Here is a 5,173-nt window from a genome sequence, read left to right as displayed (position 1 = left end):
ATAGAAACGATTCGACATCATCGTCTTTTCCAAATTTGGGAAATCTTTTTAAATTAATTGCGGTACTATCATTATTAACTGGACTCCTAGTTAATTCTGATCGCAACCGTAATTCTTCAAGCTTCATTCTATCCTGTTCTAATTGTACCCTTAACTTCTCTGACTGCATTCTCTCCTCAGATGCCATCTTTTCCCTCTCAGCTTCAATTCTAGCTTTTTCCCTCTCACTTTCAGCTTCAATCCTAGCTTTTTCTTTCTCACTTTCAGCTTCCATTCTAGCTTTTTCCCTCTCACTTTCAATTCTGGCCATCTCAATTCGTAGTTTCATAAGTTCTACCTCAGAACTTGGGCTTCCCTCAGCCCCTTCCGTTCTTTCATCTCCTTTTGCCTCTCTGGGTTTTCTTACGTGAGTCATTTTCCTCACAGGAAAATCCTGACAGACTCAAACCAAGCTAGGTGCGTGAGCTTTGAATTTCGATCACGACGCTGCCACCAAAAATGTGACAACCGGTGTCCCACTCTCTCCTACTATCACTGCGACACAGGAATCCAGAGGGGAAAAACACCCACCCTCTTCTCCTGCAGCCTCAAAAATAAACCCCTTTTTCTAGTGGGTTTCTTAGTAAGGAGAGCCTTCCAGCTTACGTGGCCTGGTACCCTAAGAAACTCTAGGCTGTCCGATGGGATAACCTCTTGCCTACAGTAAAGGGTCTCCCTCAGTTTGATTCCCCACTGTAAAAGTTTGCCCTTTTCACTCTGGCAACTTCTTGGCACCTCAGGTTTCCCTTCTAAGCCTCCTCCGTGTAACTCCAGGACACAAACTGCCACCTCCCTGCCTGAGGTGAGTTTTGCCCTCTCTTGAGCCACCACGGCTGTGAGTCCTGGTACCTCGCTGGACAAATAAGGACGGACCTTTTTGGCAAAACAGAGATGAAGTTTTATTGTGTTAAAAGCATAAGTGTTTCTTTAACGTGTCATGTATTTATTTGCCTTGTTCCAGTTGTACAAAAAAAAAAACTCAGTCAAACATTTAACTTTAAGTTTTCCTAGCCTCTTCACTTTCTTCATACAAGCCACCACACCCTCCTCCCTCTCCCTCCTAACTGACCAAACCGACACTCCCTCCTTTTTAAACTGGGCACAGTCCCGCCCCCATCAGAGTTCTATGTCAGTCAGGCTGGAGGTGGGTTAACTCTTTGCCAGCCGGGTAGGAATAAACATTTTAAAAGTGCTTCAATTTGTCACAGGGAGTTATGTGTGTTTAGGGCAGGCATAGGCAAACTCGGCTCTCCAGATATTTTGGGACTACAACCACTGGTGGAGGGACAGGGGGCAGGGGGAGCGCACTACCCAGGCACCATCGAGAAGGGGGGGTACCATCACGGCCGCCCCCCGGACACACACTGTACCCCCCCATTATGGGCACCATGCCCCAGCAGGCGGCACGCCCCGCTCCAAGGACACACGCAATGTCAGGAGCTGGTGTGGGGGAAACGACAATCCCTCAGGCATAACGCAGGAACATTCCAGCCACCTCCCGACGTGATTCATGACCCGAACTTGTCTGTTTGCATGGGCACATGTTCCATAAATCTTGCAGAGTAAAACACACAGCAGATTGAGCCTGAGGTTTGTGCACTAAACTACTAAGAATTGCTAAGAATTAAGCAGGACAATAGAAAACATGTCTCCTCTCGCTGAGAGAAGTCCAAAGGAAAACAAAAACATACAACAGAAGCAGGATACAGCATCACACATCCTATCATGGGCGTACCCAGGATCAAAGCTAGGGGGGGCACACCAGCCACGCCCCCCAGCCACCCAATTGGCTAGCTGGCAATGACATGGCCAGGATCCCCCCCAGGAGGCATGGTCAACGTCCACACACCCCAGAGGAAAGGGGGCCATTTACAAGGCAGCACACGGAGCCACCCGCACTTGCACTCCTGCCTCACCCGCTCCTTTAATGGCAGCAGTGACTAAAACGAGGCAGCAGCTGTCTCCGTTGAAGGAAACCTGGACCTGGACCTGGGCTAACTTCAGCCCACACTCTTTCAAGTCACAGCAAGCACAGCACAGAAAGTGCTGCCCCACAATGCTCCACGGCACTTCATTTGCATGTATGCAAATGAGGTGCCGCAGAGTGGCACCCACTAAGGGTGTGACAAAAAGCTGGTTACTTCCAATAAAAACCCCACACAGCTGTTTTTACACTGGATTTTTATCCAGACAAATTTCTTTCTTTTTTCTGCCTGTCACCCTACAATCAAGAGGGTCATCCAGGCCATCTCTCTGTAATGCAGGGAATGTCAAAAAGGATCTTTTTATGTGAACCGCCTTGAGACCTCCAGGAATAGGACGATATATAAATTCAATAATGATGATGATGATGGTGATGATGATGATGATGATGATGGGAAGCAAATTCCCATTTTTTCTTGTGTATGTTCCAAGAAAACTGTTTGGATTCTTGACCTGAGAACAGTTAAGATGTGGAGCAAATTAATTTGCCTTGGGCTGAATGAATCTTGCTGCTTGCAGTTTGCAAAGCACATTTCTCGTGTACATTTTATCATGTACAGAAAGCTGGTGAGACATTGTCATGTCTCCTGTTTCACAACCTTGGGGCTGAAAAAAATAAAAGTGCAAAAAAGTTTGCTTTTCTGAAACTTTCTCTTCAACAACACTGTCTCTTTCACTTGGGGTCTTGGTGGACCACAAGCTTAACATGAGTCAGCAGTGTGATGCAGCAACAAAAAAGCTAAAGCTGTTCTAGGCTGCATCAACAGAAATATAGTGTCCAGATTAAGGGAAGTAATAGTTTTCTCCTGTGACTCAGGTACATTTGTAAAGATTAAGCTCCTTATATGCATTATAACACTATGACACCAGATGGCGCAGCGGAGTCCTATTTTTCGCCAAAGGAATTTGCCCGTATGAAGTTTACAATGCGTTTAAATGGGGAAGGACACCTGTAATAAAAATGAATGCATTGCCAAGAATGTTCTTTTTATTTCAATCAGTACGAATAGTCAGTGGAGCAGGACATTTCAGGCAATGGCAAAAACATATTTCTAAATTTATCTGGCAAGGAAAGAAGCCAAAGTTCAAATCCAAATTATTAACAGATGCTAAAGAAAGAGGCGGATACTCCCTGCCTGACTTGAGGTTATATGTTAGGCGTCCTGTCTTTGCTGGCTTAGGGAGTGGGCATTTTTTAAAAGATGTAAACATTTTAGACCTAGAGGGTCATGATAACAGATTTGGTTGGCATGCATATCTTTGATATGAAAAGACAAAAGGGCACAAACCACTTTATTAAACCACTTGCTAAGGAAATCAATTTATGCAGTATGGGAGAAATATGAAAAATTATTACAGCAAAAAACATGGTGGCTCCACCCACTAGAAGCGATATCCTTGAAAAAGCTAAATGCAGAAAATGAATGAGCAATTTATAAAAAGTTGTTAACAAAAGCAGAACAACAGATGAAAATGAAAATAATGATTGGTTACAGCATCACCAATTAAATGATATATTCAAAATGGATAAAAGAAATGGATTTAATAAGGAATTTCAATATTGGAAAAAGATTTACTGGAAAATAATGTAAAGTTACTTTCGAAAATGTATAGAATGGTGTACTAAAAATGAAGAAGTTAAATCAGTAATGATACAATGGGCAAGAGATATTGGGCACAATATACAATTCTCATCTTGGGAAATGTTATGGAGGGAATATTTAAAATTCACAGCATGCTATACATTGAAGGAAAACTACGGTATATGAAAATGATGTATCGCTGGTATCTAACACCTACTAAATTAGCAAAAATGTATAGAACTGCTACAAATATCTGTTGGAAATGATATATAATGAGTTGAAAAAATATGTTTAAAAGAACCTTTGTGGAAAAATCAGAAGGTACAGAAATACCAAAGGAGCAGAAAATACTATTTATGTATGCGATGACAGCGGCGCGGATACTTTTGGCTCAGAGAAGGAAAGAAGATGAAGTCCTTACCAGAGAAGAATGGCTGATAAAGATGATGGACTACGTCAAAATTGTGAAAGTGACAGGAAAGATTAGAAACCAAGAAGAATAACTTTAATAAGGAATGGGGGGAAATTATAAGTTCATTTGGAGAACACTGTAAACACTTAAAAACAACACTTGTAATGTAACAAGAACTATGGCAAGAATTGAATTTTAGGAAAAAATGGAGAACATTATATGATGCAGTTGAAAAAGATTAACAATGGAACACATGGACCCATGGAATCTCAGCTCAGGGAAGTCCAAGGATTCAGAGACTCCTATATGTTTATGATTATGACTATTATTTGAATGTAAATGTTAATTGTAAAATTGAATAATAATAATAAATACAACACGTTTATCTGAATTGCTTCTTTGATATGTCTAGATCCAGCCCTGCTCTGGAGGGTCGTACTCAAATCAATGGCTTCATGTTACAAAAAAATAAGATTCAGAAATAAACATATGGGAAAACCTTCTGACAGTAAGAGCGGTTTGACAGTGGAAGGTCTCCCTCGGGAGATTGTGTGCTCTCCTTCCCTGGGGGTATTTAAGCAGATGGTCATCTGTCATGCATGCTTTAGCTGAGATTCCTGCATTGCAGGGCATTGGACAGATGGCCTCAAGGTCCCCTCCAACTCTACAATTCTACAATTCACTGGGACCCAGGTGAATGCCATGACCTAGAACCAAATGTAGAGACCCACTGGGGTCAGCACAGCATGTAGGCAGTCCTGATTATACATTGCTTTCAAGAACCAGATTTACAAGGATTAAGAAGACCTGTAGCTGGCCCACACAACCAAATCAACATGGCAAATTAGAATCTGATCTATAATATGCAATACCAAAATGGAGGAGGTGCAATTAAAAAAATCAAATCAAAATCTCTTTCAAACATGGAAATTCCACCCCACAATCAAATAGTAACGATAGTTGTAATTAGTACAATCTCTGTTTCTCATTGAAACCTAATGAACCATGAGTCATGAACATATGTTATGGGCACAAGTCCAAATGCCAGGGATCATTGAGGGTTTTGAGGCACGATGGCATGCACTGGCTGAACACCAAGGAATGTGGGAGGTACTACCCGGGGAATTTCCAAGGGATGAAGGCTGAGAGCCCAGGG

This window comes from Zootoca vivipara, chromosome 5 (assembly GCF_965207765.1).
Source record: "Zootoca vivipara chromosome 5, rZooViv2.hap1.1, whole genome shotgun sequence".
In the NCBI taxonomy this organism is placed as follows: Eukaryota; Metazoa; Chordata; class Lepidosauria; order Squamata; family Lacertidae; genus Zootoca; species Zootoca vivipara.
The sequence above is the reverse complement of the archived record's forward strand: the minus strand, read 5'-3'. Positions refer to the sequence as shown.